This window comes from Macrotis lagotis, chromosome X (genome assembly GCF_037893015.1).
Source record: "Macrotis lagotis isolate mMagLag1 chromosome X, bilby.v1.9.chrom.fasta, whole genome shotgun sequence".
NCBI classification, from domain to species: domain Eukaryota; kingdom Metazoa; phylum Chordata; class Mammalia; order Peramelemorphia; family Peramelidae; genus Macrotis; species Macrotis lagotis.
In genome coordinates this window covers 494,907,556-494,932,028 of record NC_133666.1, presented here as the reverse complement: position 1 = coordinate 494,932,028, position 24,473 = coordinate 494,907,556, and positions in this window count along the sequence as shown.

Below are 24,473 nucleotides of genomic sequence, written 5' to 3'. Positions count from 1 at the left end.
TAGGAGTTTCATTAGTAGTAATAAAAGGTTATTCCAAATATTTATTAATATATTTCACTGATTGCTACATTATGTGTTCCTGAATGGGAATACACAATAAAGACTTTTTGAAACATTAATAGTACTTCAGGTTGCAGCATTTGTATCAACAAATCCACACTATAATATTATTTTTTTTCTGCAATATCTGGTCACATGTTATCACAGGAAGAAATGAGGAAATCCATGGCGGTCTTCCTTCTACAAACTAATTCATTATGCTACTCTGTTCCCCTTGGTATCTCAAAATACCCATCATCGTTGGCAAGATCTGGGCTAGCATTCTGTCTGATTAACTATAGCAGAACAATGTTATCTGTACATTCCCAGAATCTGTGTGGCTTTCACTCACAAAGAGATAAGAACAATGGGATGTTTTATGTTTGTTTGCTTGTGGGATTTCCAATGGAGAAAAAATACTCTTGCAGTTCCATACCAATAATGCTACAAGGAACTAAAGTATTGATATCATACAAACAGAATTTGGCAATTATTCAGAAGGTTTAGCAGTTTGAGAAATTCATCAATATCAAAGACTTTTACATTATAGTTAGCTTTGTTTAAAATTAAAGGCTTATAAGATTTTGTTAACAAATTCAAAATATCCTCTGCACCAATGTCATATTCCTATTCAAGAGTTCTAAAATGATCCAAGAGTTATCCCATGTCCATCTTGCTCATCTCTTCCTCTCTTGTTATTACTTTTTCTTCTCTTTCTGTTTAATTCATAATAACCATCAATAAATGAACAAGTATTTATTAAGCATGTGCCAGCCACTGGGCTAGGTGCTGGGTATGTGAAAACAAAAGTGAAACAGACCCTACCTTCAAGGAGCTTCTGCAGGAAGAAAATAACACAAATACAAAATACATACACAGTAAATATGAAATAATTTGGAGGTCTCAAGAAAAGTCCTCATGTAAGAAGTGGCATGTGAGCAAAGTAAGAAGGTGGCTAGCAGGTAAGAGGTAAAAAGATAGAAAATGCACTCCTATTATGAATTTATATGTAAGGGGATGAGTCATAAAATGACTTGAACAAAAAATGACAAAGTTAATGTAGCTGCATCAAGGAGAGAGTACCCTATAGGTAGAAATAGCTAATAATAATAGTAATGATAATAATAATAATAGCTAATATTTCTATAAGGTCAAGCTCTATGCTAAGTTCTTTTTACACTTATTATCTCATTTGAGACTCACAACCACCATGTGAGGTAATTGCTATAATTATTCCCATTTTATAGATGTGAAGATTGAAATAAACTTAAGTGACATGTCCAAGGTCACACAATAGCAATTGTCTGAGGTCACACTTGAACTCAGGTCTTCTTGACTCCAAGTCCCCTTGACTCCAGGTCCCACATTCTATCCACTGTGCCACTTAATTGCCCTGGTAGCCAGCTAAAACTAGAAAGGTAGACTGGAAATGGATTATAAAGAACTTTAAACACTAAATTGAGGAATTTTTAATCATTCCTAGATTAGCTTTTTGAGTGTCTTAGATAGGGGAGTGACATGGTTAGACCATGGGTTTATCTATCTGGGAATATCCATTTGGCAGCTGTGTGTATAGGGTGTTTTGGAAAGGAAAATATCCTGGGACAGTGAGAGCAAGGAGAAAGCTTTTTCAGTAGTATAGATGAAAGGCAATGTGGGTCTGAATTAAGGCAATCATATTAGTGGGATGAAGGTAGCAGATAAGAGAGATGTTATAGATGTAGAATCAATAAGACTTGACAACTAATAGTAGTGAAGTGGAAGTGAGTAAGAACAGAGTCAAGAATGTCTGGAGGCTGGGAACCTGAATGATTGGATTTACAGTGTATATATACCTATCATAATATACATTCATTCAACTCCAGTCCAACCTTTGCAACTTCTTTAGAGGCAAAGATCTGGCTTTTCCTTGTGATCTATACTTCAGAGGCCAAGTAATGTAAAATTCACTTCATTATTAATCAATTACAATCTCAAACAAATTTTTCTGTATGTCCAATTTTCTTAAATCTTTTTTCAGGGTCTTCCCCATGATTTCAATGAAAACTTTGAAGGAGTGTAACTGGTTTTCTAACCTCTAACTTCACCAGCTCTGATTTATCTTGCACATCAATGACAAACTAAACTTTCAGTTTCAAGACAACTTTTGTCATTTCACATTCTTCTGTATGAGAACTTCCTATCTACCATATGCTTATAATTACTCCTACCTGAGAGACTGAGGTTGGCAGATTTCTTGAGTTAAAGAGATCGGAGCTGCAATAGGCAAAACCAAACTACATTACGTTTGGCCTTAATATAATAAGCATGTGAAAATGAGAAGTTGGGGGCGTGGTACTAGGTGCCTTAGGAGGGGAAAACTAGACCACATTGCATAGAGTGAATATTGAAGCTTTCAGGCAAAATCAAAGAAGAACCAGGACTGTGAAAACCACTGTATTTTTAACCTAGATGAAATAGATTAAAAAATAAAATAAAATAAAATAAATTGCTACCTCAAATGTATCCTTCTTCAGGAGACCCCCAGGTTTCTCTAGTGATTCTAAGATCACCTTGTATCCACTTTGGATGTATGTTATATGTGTGTGTGTGTATATATATATATATATACATATATATATATATATATGTATATATATATATATATATATATGAATGATGTCTCCCCCATTAAAATATATGTTTCTTGAGGGCAGGGATTATTTTTGTATTTTTTTCTTTCCCTAATACTTAGCAAATACTTGATTAATACTTGCCAATTGATTGCTTTATTGATCCTCTGTTGCATTCTTCATCAAATCCAAATACTCTTTCCGGCTTTCAAAATACACCATAATCTGGTCTCACCTCATCAGTATGCAACATGGAAGTCATATTGGTCCTGATTCAAAGCAATGACCAAAATTCAAATTTTGGTTCTTGTACTTGTTTGACCTGGATAAATCAATTAGCCTCTTGACTTTCTCCACCCATTGGAAATATACTCTTGAATCTTAACCTCTAAATCTTTCTCAGTCTTAGTATCCTTACCTGTAAAATGAAGGGTTTGGACAAAATTATTTCTCTCTAAAGTTCCTTCCATCTCAAAATGTCTAAAATCCCTTTAATGTATTCTATGACCCTAAACTAGTATTCACATATGCCTCAGAGCCACCAAGAAACCATTCCATCTCAATCTGCTAACTTGTACAGAAAGCCTTTAGGTAGTCTGTCATTCAAGAATTATGCCAAGGACATTGTTGGATCTCATTTCCAAAACAGTACCACACTCCAGATTATTAATCATCCTGAACACTTGGGTCACATATTAACTTGGACTAAGGAAACTCTTGCATGCAACCAAAATCTTTGTTGGCATCACAAACCTGAAAGCTGTCCCTGACTTCTGCTACCTTGGCAGGATATAGTCAAACAGTGCCCTGTTAGCCAAGCCATGAGAAAATACTAACCAAAAAGTCAGCTCATCTTTTGTCCAGATTCACAGAATATAGCATTAGTGCAACACCCAGATTTAGACCAAAGAAGGTCTATGAAAAATGGCATTCTCTGATTTACCATCCAGTTATGAAACTTGAACTTGCCAAGATTTGGGACAAGTTACCACAGTAATATTTTTCACTCAAGTTAGCATTAAACAACAAGGTCACCCATAATGAGATCTTGGAGCACAGTCAACCAAATCAATATAACCATGAAAATTCTAGTCAAAGAGAGCATGTAGCAGACATGTATGAGGTAATTCAGTTTGAGTAGAAATATCATTCTCCTACGATATAAGATGGAATCAGTGAGGTCGATGGACCCTGGAAACAACAATTAGAAACTATATCAGGACATTCATTCAGGTTGTGTCTACCCACTGCAGCATTCAAACAGAAGTAATAATTGTTCCTGTTGTCAATTTTTGAGTAAAATTCATGAATTGACACTAATCTTCCAGCATTCAACACTGTACATTGTACGTAGCAAGTATTTAAGAGATATTTATAGGATTGAATTAAATTAAATTTTTGGTGGAATAATATAAAAAGTTGAAAAGAATCAGAATGTCAATATTATATATTATTACCCTTTTTTGGTTTGACTCCTATTTTTTGTATTTTAGGGTTAACCTTAAACCTAAATAATCCTATGACTAAGGATGGTAATACCATAAGCATTTTCTTAATTCTGATTCTCAAAATATCTATGATCTTTTTCAGTGAGTAGATTCATTTCTCAGACATATCATAATCTCATGAGTTACCATGAATAAAAAAAAAAGAAAGAAAAGCCCAGCACCTGGTAGGTCTGATTGATTTTTGAACAACAATCATTCATTCTGTTGTAGAATTTTTATCCAAAATCTTTCGAATTTAGCAAGAGCTCTCAGAAATTTTTATTTCATCACACTATTCACTGTCAATCTTCAAAAACCTGATGTTGCTTCAAAATGTTGAAAAGGCAATAGAGTAGGACTTCAGTTGAATATAATCAATCATCATCTCTCCATAGTCCATCAGTGGCTCTGCTTCATTTGACTCCACAGAACATTATGCCTCTGCCAGGATAAGCTGACCACCTGAAATCTCATCACCATGCAGATTGATTCAGTTTTGGGTATTCAGTATCTTTCTAGCACTCTCAATTGCTTCTCTGTTATGGTTAGAGGGCTGGAGGGCCAAGTAATAAACTCTTCCCAAAGCTTTCCTTTCTCTATTTTCCAGGTAATATTTCATTTCCGTCAATGGCTCTGCATGGTTTCAACTGCACATACCATTATGCACCCTCATTGAGTACTCTCTGGTACCCCTGGTGACACTCTTTCCATCCTGATAACCCCATTTCTGCTTCTTTTTGTATTATTTTCCCCTATTAAATTGTACGCTCCTTGAAGGCAGGGGCAGGGAGTCTTTCTTATCTTTTTTTTTTTTTAATTTATATTCCAGCACTCAGGAGGCACTCAGCAGTCAAACAGAAGACACTCTAAACTGTTGATTGAATTGAAAGGAATTGAAATAATCAGTATATTGGTGGGGAGTACAGAAGAGACAGATTTTCCACCTGTAATTTCATTAGTGTAGGAAACTCCTGTTTTTGAACTTTCCCTTCAGTGATGCAAATCAGAGTCACACAGCTATGAGCTCTCAAAGGCAAGTCTTCCTGATATCAAGACCAGTCCTTCTTATTTCAATACTTCATTACAACATTCTACCTTCCTAATCAGCATAATAATATTTAAATAAAATGACATTGTTTTATATGCCTGCAACTCAGATGCATAGAAAAGAATCATAAAATAGCAGCAAAAATACATCAGGTGTTCTATTTTACCAAGTCGAGATTAATACAGGGCAGCTACTTTCACTAAATATTTTGCCCCCCATTCTATCTCATTCTGCTCTTTCTGATATAAAATCAGTGTCATTCCTTCCATTTCACATAGAAAGTACTTAAATCAACATTTCTGAGTTATTTGAAGTGAATGACTGCTTCATTTTGCTTTTGTGTCCCAAGCACTTTGCATACTACCTAATCCAGTGCTTGTTAGTTGATTGAATGGCTGATTGATCTCCACCTGTGTCCCTTCAAACAGGCATGTAACATGTATACTATTGGATTAATGGACCCAACCGAGATCTTTTCATATGTCAGAAGACATCCTTTGAGTGACAAATTGGACTATGAGTTTCTGATGTTAACAAAATTTGTTTTGTTAACCAAACAACAGTTTCAATTTTCATCTGTTAGAAGATGACCTAGCATAGTGTGAGTGACAAATCACAGAATTTGAGGTTTGGGGAAAGACCTCAAGAAGTTTAGTGTTCCATGTTTTGGGACTATCCTAGAGAGAGAGTAGAGAATCTGTCTTAAAGGAAATACCACAATTTCTCTTAGAGATAAGTCCCACTTGGGAGAAACTTTTACTTACATCTATTTAAATCCCTCATGATACTGTTTAAGTCTGTTTCCACTTACTGGTCCTTTAAAAGAGATCACAGTCCTCTCTATATTCCACTCCATTCGAATCTATTGGGATCTGTCATTACACAACAAATCGATTAAAGATTATACCTGAAGCTCTTTTCATTAGTTTTCCTATTTAATTTTTTATGATTAATTTTTTTTGTCAGATCATGGTGTGATATCAAAGATGCTTGATTTAAAATCAGAGAAACTGGGTTCAAATCCTGCCTCTATCATTTACTACTCATTGTGAACTTAGTCAAGTTATAACTTCGCTAGTTTCAATTTTCTCACTTCTACAATGAGGCTGAGCATGTGATCTTGAAGATCCCTTTAATGCTGGATTTAGAGCAAGGAACACAAGCTCAAATCTTGTCTCAGATGCTTACTATTTGTGCAGCCCTGGGCAAGTCACTTGATCTCTCTCAGTTCTAATTTCCTCATCTAAAATATGAAGATAAAATAACAACTACCTCTCAGGATTGTTGTAAGGATAAAAATAAGATAACATGTGTAATGTGTTTTGCGAATCTAAAGGACTATATAAATACCAATTGTTTTTATATAAATTGTTGTGTTATATATATATGAAATCTTTATCTAAGACTAAATTTAATGTAGATATTATTTTGCCTATTATATAATTCTCTGTAGTATATTATATATTATACATTTGTTATATAATTCTATATAATATTGAATATATTATATATTATCATGGAAAGGATCCTATGATCCTTTGATAATCTTTTATTTCCCTGAAGGACAATAATCCTTTATTCTTTCTCATGGAATCTCTACATGTTCAAATACTGGACATTTCCACTCTCTATATGGTTCTGAAGACATCTGTGAAAAGGGAATACTTGTCTTCAGGATATGATTCCAGGTGAGAGACAAGTCAAGCTAGCTAGTGACAAAGATATGCTCCCTCTTTACATGATGAATGATGAACAATGACTTCTAAACTTTTAGAATGAGTAAGACTATTTGACCATTTCTTATGGCAAAAACAGAAGTGCAAGTATTAAAATGAAATATGAATATAAAGACACAAAAATTACCAACTCTCTCTATGGTAGTCCTTAATGGTCACAAGCTATTCATTCAAAATTCTTCCACTAAAAATTTACACATTCAGAAAACCAAACTTTGTATAATGAATTTCTTTCCCAAAGCTATTCCTTGAAATTCTGTATTAGGAAGGATATAGTAGTATTGCAACATTGTATTTCTAGGACACAAACCATCATACTCTCCCTACACACACACACACACACACACACACACAAAGAGGCGTCATTTCTTCCTGCCATATTTCAAATTTGGTGGAACCACAAAGTAAAGGACATTTGGAAACACAGTATGAGAATACTTTGGCAGATGAAGGACTCCACACATGGCCAGACTATGGAGTCTTAAATCCTTCAAGTTTTCTTTTTTCCCTTTTGTTTTTCCCTTGCAGTCCACGGGGAACTACCGTGAATGTATAATCTCATTTCATTCAGCCTGACTCTTCGCCTGTCAGATGTTTGTCAAAGCCACGATCCAAGCAATTAATAATAATCCAAATGGAATAGCCCTCAATCAAAACAAAGCTGCATCCAGTTGTTGCTGTGGGTTTTTTCCAAGAGTTTCTAGCTAGAGGTTTTCAGAGCTTTCTAGATCTTTTCGAAGACAAAGAGGTGAATCAATTTGCAGTCAGTTAGGTGTGGACCTTTGTCTCCTCCTCTTTTTTTCTCCTCTTTCGTCCCCCTCCCCCATACTGTACTTTCATTTCAATATCCTTGTTACTAAATCTGAGACAATATGTAATTATACAGAAGAAAAATCTGTCAGGGTACCGCTGAAGTTGCTTAAATTGTGCTGATTTACAAAGATGAGATATTTTCTCCACTCAAAAAAATACCTTTTTTTGTGTGTATAATGGCAAACAACCTCCTGCAAAGTCAACTCCTTTTCTGAAAGTCATTGCTAGTTTTATAATTTCTGAGTCATTAGATAACAGATAGAACTCCACACTTAGTGGTTTCAAATGTTTATGGTCTGCAATTCATTCTTAATGAGCTCTCTCCATGTCTTTATTCTTCTTCACACCCTCCTGCTGGGAAATGTCTTACTCTGCCTTGGCTTTTGTTAATGATTCCACAATCATTTCAGAGCCATTTCTTCTGCCTTATGTAATTCTGACACTGCATAAGAGCCCGGCTCGGCAGCCTCACAGTTGGAAATGTAACCTTTAATGTATTAATTTCTCTTGCTCAAAACAATTTAACCTCTGTCTTGGTTTTGTGATTGCTAAGTGTTCCAATTAAATGCTTCTTTCATTTTTTGTCCTGGAGGGCTTGATCTTACCAGGATGATGTTGAACGTACCCTACCTCGCAAATGATGAGCATGCCGGGGGCCCCCTCAAGTGTTCACCATCAATCCATTATCTCTCTCATGAGTGTCTGTCAGGTTTTCAAAACAACCCCCTCCCCAAAAAGATTAATTAAACTAGTTTTCAGTACTGGGGAACACCACTGACTTGGAGTGGAAATAAATAATTGGGGAACAGAAGAAACTGGGTGCTGTGAAGACAAATGTTCCCTTTTTTCTGAAACCCTCTTGATCTGTGTGAACTAATGAATAGATGGTCATTTAGAAATGGAAACACCCACTTTGGACTTCAATACATTGTGGAGAGCCTAAGATCAGGAAAATAAAGCACAACAATTAGAATTAAAAAGCTCTCTAAACCTCTATCTTTTGTTTATTATTACCTGAAAAGCAAGTCTGGAAAGATGTAGAGTTTGTTGAAACCGTCCTGTTCTGGTATCATGGGGCTTGGTGATCCTTTGCATTTATTCCAATATATGATGTTTGCTTATTGCTCTGCAACTAAAGCATTCTAAATATTCTTATCTAGGGGGAGCTACATCTGATAGCTGTCTGGATTTTTGATTCAACTACAGCTAGTCAGAAGTCCTTCCTCAGAATCACTGACTCTCAGACCTGTGGATTTATGTAGTCCAACTCCTTTATTATACAGATAAAGTAATTGAAGCTTCAAGTGGTCCTGGAAAACACACTACAAGAAGAGTCAATGTAGTTTCACTCTCCTATAAGTTCCCAGTTTAATTTGGTTTTCAATCTGTTAGTAAGGGAATTCTTTCTAGAAACACTTTCACTATGAAGTGCTCTGGAAACTAAAAGGTTTATTCCTTATAAAAACATCGTTGTTCACTTACTGAGACCTAAATTGATAATCCAATATCTGTAAGGTTGTGTCTTCATGCAGAGTTTCAAGATTATTATGAAAACTATTCCAAACAAAAGTTTCAATCAAACCAATTAAAATAATTTCTAGAAGAAAGCACAAAGAACACAAATTTTACTTTCCCCCTTGTCATGCTTGATAGAAATGTCAGTATGATGATTTTAAACATTTCTTGAAACTACTTTATTCTGATAAATTGAGGAGAAATATTTCCAATTTTCATAATCTGGAAACTAGGGATATTTCATGCTCAAGCTCAGTTGTAGAGATATATAATTATAGGGGCATAGAGACAGGAGGACCTGAGTTCAAATCTAGTCTCAGACACTTAACGCTTACTTGACTTTGTGACCTTGGGCAAATCACTTAACCCCATTGCCTTGCAAAAATAAGAGAAATAAAGAGAAATAATTATCTAAGTGAAATTATATTTATAAATATATGTACATATAAAATCAATAAATATAAATAAATAAAACTATGTATATAGTCATATATTTGTGTTTGACTATATATGTTATACAAATGAAATTATATATTATTATTATTATTATATAAGTTTTTTGTTCATTTATTTATTTGTATTCTAAGGTGAGCTACATCTGATAGCTGTCTGGATTTTTGATTCAACTACAGCTAGTCAGAAGGCCTTCCTCAGAATCACTGACTCTCAGACCTGTGGACTATGTAGTCCTTTATTAAATTATTATATAGATATGTTATATATAGATATATTATTATATAGATAAAGTAATTGAAGCTTCAAGTGGTCCTGGAAAACACACTACAAGAAAAGTCAATGTAGTTTCACTCTCCTATAACTTCCCAGTTTAATTTGGTTTTCAATCTGTTAGTAAGGGAATTCTTTGTGGGTATATGTATGCATATACATTATACTAAATATGGATATGTATTTACACACAGGTAGCATGTTATAGTGGATAGAGAACCAGTCTCAAAATCAGAAAAACTCAAGATAATGTAAGTCACATAGCCTCTAAACACCCTAGGCTACTTTGATACTATAAATCTGAGGGGGAACCTTTGATTAGCATTAGTTTAAGGGGTTTCTTCTCTTGGAATTCATTCTAGCAATGAAACCCTATTCTATCTAGTTATTGTTATGCATAAAAAAAAATTTCTGCAAAAAAGCAGAATTTCACCTTAGTGGAATATGCCTTCTTGTATGATTGGGTCACACTCATCAGCTCAAACAAAAGGTACATTCAGATCCATTATGAATATTCTAATTTCAAAACAAACTTTTCCATTTCATCCTCACACCTGTCAATCAGTTCTGCTCATGAATCAACCAGGTAGCAAATTCAGGAGTATATTTTAGAGACAGAAGTATATTAACATGACTCCTCCATTTTTGATAGAAGAAAAAAAATAAGTTTGATTGAGGTAGCTATTGAGTAATACAAATATTGTTACAGCCAGCAAGATGCAAAAGACAATGCTGACATGGGCATAACAAAGATCACTGTTCAAATCCCACCTGTGATATCTAGTTGCTTTGTGACCCTCATCAAACAACAGTCTGTCACTCTTCTTCTTCATCTATTAAACAAAGAAACTGGACTCAGTGATGTTTAAGGCCCCTTCCAGTTCTTAATCTATGATCCTATAAAAAACTGGATCATTTATCTCATATTTTTAAATCATCTGAGGACATCACATCTACACTCAAATTAGTGCCATTTTCAATGTGGCTAATGGCCCAGAAGGACCTGGGTTCAAGTCCTTCCACTGGCACATTGCTTGACTCTATGACTCTAGGAAAGTCATTTAACATCTCAGTTTCCTAGGCATTACCAGACTATTGGTTTTGCAGAGGTGATGACTATAAGACAGAAAGGAAGTTTCTTTGCCTGGGAGTTGCCTAGCCTAATAAAATCACAAATCCATTTCCTATCCCTTCAATATTAAATTTGTTGTTTCTTCTTCCAAAAAAATTTCATAACCACCACCATTAGTGGGCTTTTTTCCCCTTTCCTAATTTGGCAATCAATGGCCCCTCCTAGTTCTCTCCCAGACTGCTGCTCTTTGAAAAGATGGATTTTATCACCTTGTCAGAAATTTTGAGAGGTGCTGAGTCTCTTTTAAACAGTGCAATTCCATTTTGTGTACCATAAAGGCTCTCCCCAATTCAGCATTTGCTTTTAGGGCTCTTTTTGTCTCATTGTCACTGTCGATCCTAGCATTCAAAGCAGAGCAAGGTGAAAGAATTCAAATCTATATCTTCTGAGTGGCAATGCCTAAACAAGAAGACACTGCCTCATAAAAAGAAGAAAAAAAAGAAATTCCCATAAGAACAAATAATACAAAAATTCAAAGAAAACTGAGATTGGGAATGTAAAGAATTCTCAAGTTGCGGTGACAGAAGGGATGCCAGTTTCTGAAAATATGTTCAATGTTGCTGAGGAACTGGACTTATTTAATAATAAGTATTAATAAAAATCAAAATTGGGCATTTCTGTAGCCATCTTGATTATTCCTTTTAAATAATAATCCTGAGGAATTAAAAAAAATATTTCAAGTTAAACTTTCTTATAGCTAGGCAGCAGTAATTATTTTCCCCATTAAAATTTATTGTTGTTCAGTCATTTTAGTCATTCCAACTCTTTATGACCCCATTTTTGATTCTCTTGGCAAAGCTATTGGGGCAGTCTGCCATTTCCTTCTCCTTTTACAGATGATGAAACTGAGGCAAACAAAGTTAAATGATTTGCCCAGGGTCACATGACTAGTTTAGTGTCCAAAGCCAGATTTGAACTCACAAAAAATGAATTTACCTTACTCCAGGCTTTCTACCCACTATACTATTTTCCCATTATGAAAATCATTCCATTTCTTAGATAAGGTGTCTGAGTCTCTCTTTCAGATTTTGATGAGGTAATTTAAAGTTATGCTGCAGTTGAAACTTCCAGAGTAGGACTGGAAACAGAATAGTACTCTCCATCATTGAGTGGTGGCTCTCTTTCCCTTCACTTCATAAAGCAGAATTTTTTTCATAGATAATGAATAACTGTGCTCTTGACAAAAATATAATCTTAATTACTTAATATGGTCATTTTTCCTTTTAAAAAAGCAAAAAATAAAGTCACTAAGAACTTATTAGAGGATGAAGGAAGCTTTATTCCCATGGTCTCTAGCACAAGACTATATAGGCAAATGATTTCACTATGTCTTTTTATTATTTTTTAAAAAATAAAGTTGAGAATATTCTAATTTTCCTAGTTGTTTTTCATAGAAACAAATGAAAATATTTTAATTGTTAATTGAGAATTTTGAATATTGGATTAAAGCAAATGTTAGTTCTCAATGCTTCCATGACATGTGAGCTAGAAGGGAAATACAATTGTATGACTCCCAGGGCTAAATTGTTAGATTAGGAATGAAAAAAATCAAGAATTTTTATCCTTTGCTATAGTACATTTCTGGGGAAGCTGCTTAACCTCTCTTGATCTCGGTTTGCTCATCTACTGTATTTTGTTGGGGATGTTGTAATAACTCATAACAGTAGAAATTACAATGTGACAGCTACTATAAAAATGAGAATTGAATTAGAAATCTTTTGTAATGATTATTTGGCTTAAAAATGCCCCCTGAAAATCTTAACCAATTGTTCTACAAGAGTCTATCAATGCATTCATATACATATATGTTCAGAAGCTAAAACAATTTTAACCTTCCCCAAGGGGATAAAGCTATTGCACTCAGTTCAGTATTGGGTTGTTTTTTTTTTTTTTGGTTTGTTTGTTTAATTTACATTTCATCTTTTTCCTAAGACCAGATTAGCTGTTTAAAGACTGTACACCTGCTTGAGATTTTTTTGGTTAAGTTAGTCTACATGAAACTCCAATTTTCATCCCTCTAACTGTTCTTTAAATGCATGAACATGGTGACAAAATGGATAGATTGCCAGACCTGTAGTCAAGATGACCTGGTTTCAAACTTTACTTCTGAAACTTTCTAGGGATGCAACCGTGTTCCCATCAATCTGGAGAGAGAGAGAGAGAGAGAGAGAGAGAGAGAGAGAGAGAGAGAGAGAGAGAGTTCCCAATACATCATGGTAGTTCCACCATACATAATGTTGAGTAAGATTGTTGAACTTTGATTATCTGAATAATTTGCTAGAATCACAATTAATACTAGCATTTGAGTGTATCCACTCTTGAGTATGGTGAGAATGTTGTCTTACCCCAAATGTTGCCACAGGTCCAATTCCTTTCTAAGATATAACTTGGGTATTATATCTGGCTTTTCCTAGTATTTAGTATTTGCATTGTTATGGAACTCTCAGGTGGGTAAACTCTAAAAATGATGGTATATTTTAGCTGTAAGCCAGTTGCTACCTTTGAGGGCTTGCCTCCTTTTTTCTTTTTTAGTACATTGCTAAATAAATATGATTTATTTCATGCTCATCACTTTAAGAACTCAAGATGAAAGAAATTTTAAGTAGAAAGCAAACAAAAAATGTAAGATAATATCCATTTCAATGCACCTTAAGAGTGGGAAAATAGAGAGAATGGTTACAATAGACAAAGATATGGCAAGGAAAAAGAATAAAAAAGATTAAAACAAGGTATGAAGAAATAATCCTATTATATAACTAGTAAATGGACAGTTATTGAGTAGGCAGATGATCTGTATATTTTTCTGACAGTGGCAAATTTATTTTTTAGTATTTCTTCTTGACAGAGTAAGCTAAGTAGAGATTATTTAGCTTTGATTGAAAATATTTTACCTCTTTATATAGACAGCAGTAAAGCATGAGAAATTTAAAATAGAAATTATAGATTATATCCCCCAGATGTCTTGACTGTGCTTGAATTGTTTCATGTTCCAAAGATTGACAAAATGAGAGAGTCATTGTAAATTGGAATGAATCAAATTTTCTAGTCTGTGATGGCTTACAAATTTACCTTTAAGATATTGATTTATAGCATTTCAACCTTAAATCCAGAACTTTGGGTATGGTACAAGAAGAGAAGAAAAGGAGACAGAGACACTTTCAGGCTTTAAATGACAAAGTGAAGGTATCCATAGAAAAGTGATAATAATGATGGTGAAACTTGAGTATAATAAACAAGGATTGTTTGAAGGAACTGGGAATGTTTAGTTAAGGAAAGAAAAGATTAGAAGGGATACTAAAGGTCAAGTAGAAGAGTCTGAATTTTGATTTTGATAAGAAAAAGGAATCACTAGAGTATTCCTATTACTCTTGAATACTCATAAATACCAGGAACCTGGTCTGCATCACACTTTGGGAAAATCACTTTAGTACTTAAATAAAGAATGGATTGGAGAAGGGAGAAATATGAGGCAGGGAAACTAATTAGAAGACTATTTCAATACACTAAGAGAGAAGTGATGGGCCACAGATTATATGAAGGGTAAAAATATGAAAGATTTGAAAATGTGTGGTAAATACAGGTAAGAATGATACCTATTCTAGGGCAGCTAGGTGGCGCAGTGGATAGAGCACCAGCCCTGGAGTCAGGAGTACCTGAGTTCAAATCTGGCCTCAGACACTTAATAACTACCTAGCTGTGTGGCCTTGGGAAAGCCACTTAACCCCATTGCCTAGCAAAAACTTAAAAAAAAAAAACAAGAATGATACCTATTCTAGACAACTTTCCTAAACTCTAAAGTTGCCAACTTTTAATTGAGTAGAGGAATAGAAAACAATTGGGTGATAGCTATCAATGATACTTAAATCAAGTGAGATCTTCTTAACGATGAGGGAGTTATGAGCATAGTTATAGAAACCCATCAAGGAGTCAAAAGAAGGAGAGCAATAGTGGGGGAATCTAGGGAAGACTGTATGAGATCAATGTTTCATGAAGAGGGGTTGCCCTTGACAAGAAAAAAGGTTATCTCTTTTTCTGAAGTAGGAGTGAAATAAAATATAGTTAAGGAAAATATCTGACTGGAAAGAGATAAAAGAGGAGGGGGGTAAGAGAAGTCCTACTGGATTGATCTCATGTTGTTGTTATTGTTGTTGCTGTTGGTAAACACAAGACAAAATTCCTTACCTGAGAGAGTGGTGAGAGAGGTGCTATGGTAAGATTGAGAATAGACAAAAAGATTTGGAAAGATCACTGTGGAGAGTAGGATAGTAGATCAACTAAGGAGGTGTAGGATTGCTTTGATGCAGTCCTGTTGGGATTTCTGTAGTTTTGTTCAATAACAGGTCAAAAGGAACAAAGAAGAGAGTGATCCAAGGTAGGATTTTAACAAGTAGAGATAGGCAAAAGGACAGAGGAACTAGGGGTGCCACAGTACAAGATTATGTCAAATTGAAATGGTTTTCCAAATAGTCAAGATAAAGAAGGCAAGAGAATCATTGCAAGCATAATATCTAGTCAAAAAGAACTGAGGGATGAAGGGAATGGAGGTCATGGTGAAGATAAGACATAATGTTAGGTTTCAAGAAAAGGGAAATGAGACGATATGAGACAATAAAAAAATTATAGTTAAAGGGATATCAGAGAACATAAACAGTGGAATGCAACACTTATGGGTAATGTCAAGATCAAGGGGATAACTATCTTTGTGTAGTTGAGATATAGTGGAGGAGTTCATAATGGACAACCAATAGAGTGAAAAATTGTGAAGGAACATCAATACCAATGTTGATGTCTCTCAGTGTGAAGTCAAGGTTCAGGTAAAGCAAAAGCTGAGTCATTCACTGAACTCAATGAGGAAGAAAGGCAAATGACTTGGAGGTCAATGGAAAAATGGTCACCAGAATCTGGATTAGATTATAAATTTGAATGGTGTAAATTTCAAAAGAAGAAAATTTACTGAGTAATATTAGTATCATCAAGGAGAAGTCAACAAGTTCATGAAAATGGATGGATTTAGAAAGGAGAGGTAAAAACTTCAGAGTGATCTTTATTGCTCTTAAATTATTTCATCTGTTTGTGACCCCATTAGAGATTTTTCTTTGCAAAGATATTGGAATGGCTTGCCATTTCCTTCTCCAGTTTATTTTATGAGAAAACTGGAACAAAAAGGTTTAAACACCTTTCCTTTTTATATCAACAAATATTAACTTGGTGCTAATCAAATGTAAAGAACTCCTGACTCCCCATTCAAAAATAAGTACCTAAAACATTTTCAGTGGAGTAGGGGTAAGTTAGGAAGATGTGAAAAGACCAAAAGACAGAGAGATGACTATTCAAAGAGGCTAGAGTTCAAAGCAGATACACAGGTCAGACACATATGGCCAAGGCTAGTAAGTGCTAAGAGAAAAGAAGAGGTGTGGGAGAGAGATGCTCAGCTTTGGTTGGAAATGGAAAAGGGTGGGGGAAGGAAACAAAGAGGAACCATCTATTCAAGATCTTTTCTACTCGAGCATTCTCTTCCAGCCCAATATCTTTGCTTCAGACAATTCTATAACCTCTCTAGCATAGATTCCTCATCCTTGGTGAAGTCAAGGACAGAAAGAGAAAACAGCAGTCAAAACCACAAAGCCCCACCTCAGCCATTCAGCTTGTCTACTCAGCCTCCTTCATTAGCATCCATTTTTAGATCTCTCCTGAGAGGACAGCTCATCCCCTACACTTGTTTTCAGTATGGTCATTATTAGAGTGATTGATTCAACTATCATTGGGTGCTGCCTATTCCAGGATAGCATTCTTCCAGCTGAAAAGGTGGAACAAGAGCATCTCTTTGTCCTTAACCCAGATCAAATGGTAATAGAACTGAGTCTATATGTCATTCTCAAGGGGAATTCTTAGAATATAAAAGAATGTCACCTTTCTGATTGTGTAATTCTGAATGAATGTGTTCAAGGAAGAATTAAGTTGTGAACTGAAAACAAAAAAAAGTTAGAGGAAATAAAATATTCATGTTCTCTGGATTCTTATATGGCACAATAAATATTTCTCCATAAGATGTTTTCCCTTAAATTCTGTTTTCTCATAAGATAAATTTGTGATTTTAGGTACCTCAAGTGACATGGAGTCATAGGATCATAGGTACAGAACTGAAAGGAATGTCATGGACCATCTAATCTCCTTCCTCTTGTTTATTGGACAGAAACAAAAACACAAAGAAGTCAATACAGAGGTAAAACAAAGCAGTGGCAGTTTTCAAATCCAAGACATCTGGTTCCAAATCTAGTATAGCACAGTCATCACTACACCACAGCACAAAAATTCAACCAGGTTTTCTTATACATCCACTATAAAAATGGTCAAATTCAATCATGCCAGGCTCAGTCACTGAAACTATGTCATCAGGCATCTCCAATTTAACCCTTTGATGAAATTAGCTACTTAGAAAGCAGTCATAAAACAGTACCTACATTGACTATGAAATCTATTTTCCCTTTCGCCACACCACAAGTACATTTAAACTAAAGATTAAATTCTTTCAACAAAAATAGATTTTTCCAGGAAACTGTTACCTTTCAAAGTATTTTTTTCTGTAATGCATTTCAATATACTTCTTTCTGCAATAAAATCATCTAATATGACCTATACTATTCCCTAAGGTCAAGCCCATAAAGACACTAGACCATTAATGGGTGCTTCCTTATTGTCCTAATATTTCTGTCCCCCTTAATTGTGAACCATGTAGACAAGTAAAACAAAGCAGAGGAGGGGAAAAAACTTTAGGCTAAATAATATAGAAAATTAGAAATTCTTGCTTCATGTAGACACAGCTTTAATTCCTAATAATTATTGTTGCAAATGCAAATACTGGTCCCTGGGACTCCTCATGCATTTGAATCAAATTCTTAAAAACAATTGCCAGCTCCAGATAAAAAACAATTTCTCAGCAGCTGGAGAACATTTGCAGAAGGCAGCTTTAGGAGAACAGACTAAGAGGGAAAGACAGATAGACACAAAAGCAATCATGAGCCACAGTATGTCTAAAGAAATCTAACAACCTCAGATGGCATGTTATTAATTACCGCACCTACAGCTATGCTCACCATTAAGTTGCAGTTAAACTAGCAAGTTAAGTCAGAATAGCATTTTGTGTTGTCAGCACCGTTCATCAAAAATTACCCTACCTCTTAGCTTATTAAAAATAGAAATCCTTTGAATATTAAGACCTTATTACTCAGTTTCAGGGATGAGGACAACCATAATAAGAGCTGGCAGTTACAGAGAACTTTGGGGTTCACAAAGCACTTTACATTCATGATATGATCCATATAACTACCTTATGAGATAGACCCTGAACGTTGTGTATTAGCATTCCCATTTTACAGATGGAGAAACTAAGGCTCAAAGAGATTAAATTACTTGCCCAGGATCATATAGTGGCTAGTGTCAGAGACAAAAATGGGAAGTCAAATCTCTCCTGACTCCAAAATCAAGGCTAAAATGTGAAAGTGCTCCAAAATCAGATCAGATGTCTTTCACACACACACACACACACACACACACACACACACACACACACACACACACATATGCATACTCACATATACCAGACCATATAGTAGTTTTATTATTGTTCTACCATTTCTTCTCCACTTAATTTCTTACTATAAAGACAATTGAAATGAAATTAGAAAAATATGTTGGGTCAAATAATACCTCCAAATAACAAATGCATATGCATTTAATGTACCGTATCCCAGAAATAAAAGTCTTAGTGCAGGTTTAAGACATTTCAACCTGCATTATGACTTTTGAAACATCCTGTACATACACACACATATACTGTCTTTGGGTAATTCAAATCTTTAAATGACCCTAGGTTTCTCCTTGAAGTAAAACACCATCTTTTTAAAGCCCATATTCTTCTAGGTTTGGTTTACCATTCTAAGTCATGGACTACTACAGTCTATGAAGAATTGGAATTGAAGATCATCCAAGATACATTGTGGGGATCACTAGACTGTAGAATAGTATAAAGAAGGAATTTTGCTATAGAGTGGGTGTAAAGAATGTCATCAAAATATAACCAGGAAAAAAATATAGCCAGTCACATAGAAAGAGTTATAATAGAGTTATAATCATTATAATATTCATAGAATGTCAAGACAATTAATGCAAAGATGGCCAGAGTCAATACAATAGGCAATCATGGAATAGTTACAATCTGCAATGTTAGAAGTTTCATACTTAGAAAAATCACAGATCCATTGGAGCTGGAATATGTGATCATTGATTTAGACTTTTGAGAACATGAATGCAATCTCCTCATTTTATTCATGAGGCAATCAAGTGTAGTGTGACTTGTTCAGGGTCACAAATCTAATAAGTGTCTGAGGTAGAATTTGAACTAAAGTTTTTTTTTTTTAATTCAGATTGCATCACCTAGCTACCCATATATCTGAGAACAGTTTTAGAACATGGAAGGAATATAGCAATCTTTTCTTTTAATGTTGTAGATAAAACTATAAGAACATGCTATCAGAACAACTCATAGAAAGAATAAAGGTCAAAGATATTATGAAATAACAGGGAGGAGAAAGGAACTGTAAATGAATCTTTAAGTCCACATCCCATTTAGAAGATATTAGTGAATTCATTAGTGAAAATGAATTCTATTCAATACCTAGCTTTTCTAAATCAAACCTATGGGGTATGGGTTCTTAATCTGAAATAGATTTTAGGGATCCACTAAATTGGATAAGAAAAAAAGAGAAAACATTATTTTCACTTCCATCTAACTGAAATTTAACATTTTCTTCAATTATGAATATAGCCAATAAGCCATTCTTATGAGAAGTATCAATAGGCTTCAGCAGATGCCAAAGGAGTCTGTGACATAAAAAAAGATTATAATTCTTTGATCTAAGGCCCCTGAAGTTCAGGTAAGTATCCTCATGAACCTGAGATGTTAATAAACTCAATAGTTTAGTCTTGAGATGAAATCAACCAGTCCCCTTTGCCTATTATGTCATAAAATAAGCCACTTTTTTCTAAACTATTTTCTGATATTTTTTATAGAGTTGGTTAGCGTATCATGGTACTGAGACTGAGGTCAAATATTTATTATTTTATTTTTTATTTTCCCTTATGCATCAATTTCATAGCAACAAACTCTATCCCTAGGCCTTGACCAAGTACCTTACAAAGATATACCATTGATCACAAGAGGATCTGGATGGAAGAGAATACATAAATACTTTGGATAGATTCATTAATGACTGATTGAAAAGGACAGATCCATGACTTGTATTAGAAGGAAAAAAGCTGCAAGTACTGGTCTTCCTGATAGTAGGCCTATGAGTACAGTAGTTCCATCTTTTCTATAAGGCAGTACATTTTGAACTGAGTAATTCTTTGTTCCTTAACATGAGAATTTCAAATAAACATAACTCCCTTCATCTAAAGAAATACAAATAATTACCACCATTATTTAATACGATTAGTATTATATGCTTTTGCAGGTGTATAAACTATAAGGCATTCAATGACTTAATAATTTGCCTGAGGTCATAAAATTATTTAGCACTAACTTACAAAACCAGAATTACAAATGAACTTGCTAGGGAAAGGAAAAGTTGCTTTGCTGCTAACCAAGAAGAAAGAGAGAAAATTAGATAATCCTTTATGAGGAAACAAAAAATAAGAAAAATGAAAAAGTATATACAAGAATATCAAAGTGTTCAAATATTGAAACACATATTTTTGGTCTCCAGAGTATGAACAAGGAAATGTATTTGAGGAGGAGGAAGAGAAAGATGAATTAGGCTATTTTGGCCCATCCCCCTTCTTAGAAACACACTTTACTTTTTTTACCAATGCAGTTTTCTTTCTTAGATATATTGTTTTGCACTGTTGATGTGCTCTTTTCACTTTCTTCAGAATGAGCTTGTGAATTAGTAGCACATCCAACTCCCCACTGCAAATCAGTCAGAAATAATATTCAAAATGTCTCTCAAAAAAAGTAGGGACAGGTAGGTACTCTGTGCTCTCTCTAGATTTAAAGTGACTTCTTTAGTTTTGTATTTTATATCTTAGAAATCAGTCACACAAACCAAGCAAGAAGCCAAACAGAAATACCCATTTCAGAAGTGTGAAGACAGTTAACCTTTAAACAGATGGATAATTCTAGACAGCACTGTAAAATTAATAGGGCCTAAACCTTAGGTCTCAAAGCTGCAGAATACATCTTTGGAGACCATGTTTTTGAGATCATCATAAATCAATTTTTTTCATATCAGTCCCTTATGCATGTACAGTCTACAAGAACTGCCAGGTTATGAATATGTATGTTATAACACGCTGGCTGATCCCATACTCTAGTATCAAAGGTTCTCTATGCTCGTTGCATCAGACTATACCTTCTGCTAGTTGACATTGCCTGAAAAACATCATTCCAAGGTGTTATTGGTACTCTTAGGGAAAAAAAAAAGTTTGAAAATTTCTGTAGGGAGTACTTCACTTCAAGTAGGTTTTCTCTTGGGAAAATTATTTCCATCTTTTTAAATTTGTAAATCTTTTGCTCATTAAATAAAAAGTGTTGTGGACTTTTTAAAAAGTCAAATCTATTCAAATCTCCAAAGAGACATACACCGTGAAGGGCAAAATGTCAGAGAACTATAATCTGAAAGATGGAATAGTTATCTCTCAAAGAATTATTTGCTGTCTTAACTCTTCAAAAACCAAAGCTGTGGCAGCTGACAGAAAAGTTCAGATACACATGCAATATTTAAAAGAAAGGGAGGGCAATATTATTTTTGTGAACTATTTTGTAGAACATTTGTGGGGATATATCATTGAACATTAGGAATATTTTAAAATTTAGTAAATAATCAAACACAAAACAAGAATCTGGATTTGGATGGAATTAAAACTAAAAAAGCAACGTTACAAAACTGCCAACCTCCACTATACCAGTCCCTAAGAGACTCTTATGTTAGCAAGAGGGAAGATATTGGCTGTGGAATAAACATGAAACTTGAGCTCATCATCTCTTGCCTTGATAGCACATAGACTGCTACTAATTATGGAGTTGCATGACAAGCAAAGGAGATTCTGAATTTGAAGAGTAACCCCAGTCAAATCAGCCAGTTTGTTATACTCTCTGAAAGGCCTGAGGATTTTCAAAGGTTGTTGTTGTTGTTGTTGTTGAGTTTTCTGTTATATATAAAAAAGTCAGTAAAAAATAATTAGAAGCATGGAAATATGGACCAAGTTTAGATTTAAAACCTAGAATAGATGCTACTGGAATAGAGGGGATGTTACATAGGGAAGGGCCTTACATTTGCTGTTTTCCTCTTCCAATTTTCTCCCAATTCAAGAATGCAATTTTTTGTCCTTCAATTAATTAGGAATCTATGGAAGTTAAACATTTTGCAGCTATTTACTATTTTAAAAGTTAATTTAATAGTAATACTACTGCAGTCATCAAGAAATTCTAAAGCTAAAAGAATTCAATAGGGATCTAAAATGAATATCAATTGGATGGATGGGGGGACATCATAACAATGGCTTGAGCTGTCTACATGCACGGAAAATTCACCGCAATTGAAAAGTACAGACAATATAGAGCATCTAAGAAATATGTGACCCACTTTAGCAGATGCCTTCTACCACTGAGTATTCAACTGCACATTAACATATATGTCATAAAATGTTATCCCTGTATCTTCTTTATTATTTTATAGATATATAATTATTGGAAGGAGGTTGTTAACTTTTTTATGGACTTTTAAAGTCTAGCTGCTCCTTGCTGCCCTGCTCTATGTGAGATTGGTAGTCTGTACCCAGCAGAATGATTGGGCTGCTAAAATAGTAAATTACTTAGGTGCATAGTTGTGGTAGGGAGGAAAGACAATTTCTGTCATTTCATGGAAAAGAAAGGGGAACGTAGAAGGCTTAAGTATAGCACACTGTGAATCAGGGAGACTGATTCATCAAGGGCAAGATGTGGACCAATCCAACCCTCCTCTTTAGGAAATCACAGCACCCATCCTTAATACACATTATAACCTTGGAATTTTTGCAACATCATAAAAATAATAAAGAGTAATGTCCCATGTCTGGAAACAGAAATTATTTCGATCATAATATATGCATTCAATGCAATTAATCTAGATTTGGAGACCATCATATCTGAACTTCTATTAAAGCTGACAGGCCTAGTTCAACTCAATCACTGTCAAAGATAACTCCCAAATACTCTTACTGGAAGATAAGCAGATCTACCATGGGAGGAGTCATCATGGTGGCTACTTTTACTTATATGTTATGCTTTTATTTTCTTCCATTTTTTTTCCTTTTTTATCTCATTTTAAATAGAAAGTCCGAAGAAGCAATTAAACTTTCTGTAGAAGATTAAACAAGGTCTCAACTAATTGCCTTTAAGTGTGTCACTGTTTCTCACAGTGTTAAGAACAATTCAAACAAATTCTTTTAGAAATATGTCTAGTCCATAATATCATATTTAACAAGATTCTCAACCTCACCATGCTTTCCAAACCTATCCTAATAGTATCTACTTGGCTCACCCTCCTCCCAAAATACAAAATCTGTATATTTCTGTTTTGCCTTCTAATAAAACCATCTCTAACTTACTGACATTCCTGTAACCATCACTTTTCTTGATAGTAACTGAACTACCTGAGTGTTTCCACTGAGCATTAAAGTGTTTACAATAAAAAGCAAGTCCCAGGGGAGCCTCATTTCATTGCACAGCTTATAAATTAACAAGAAATGAAGACTGCTGTGAATGGCAGAGACAAAAGGAAGTTACACACTCACTGGGAATTAAGCACAAGAACAAAAAATGTCTGAAAATCCTACAGATGGTTATATGTGGGTTGAGCACAGGCCTTCTACACAATAACCAATAGATGTTATCAGATTTTTGTTTTGGTTAACACAATATGACAAACATTGTATGTACTGATGTCCAATTGAAGTATTTTTAAAAATACAAATCATTCCCTGTCTCACTTGGTTTTAGAATAGGGAGTTTATTGGGTTAGGAGAAATTAGAAGAGGAAAATAGCACATTGAAAATCCCTTTCCCACCAAATCAACCCCCCCCCAGATTGTTAAAATAACATCTATCCAAGGATTTAACTCTGGCACCACCAATGCTGACTTGAACATTGAGAAATATCAAGTTATCTCATTTTACTGTCCTCAACTGAATAATAAATATGTGCAGCAAAGAGAATGAAAGTGATTGATGGCAATGGAATCTTGAAATAAAAATTTGGTGGTCAACTCTGTTTTCAGAGTTTTTATTGCCTATAGCTGGAACTAAACTTTCAAATATAGGAACATGAT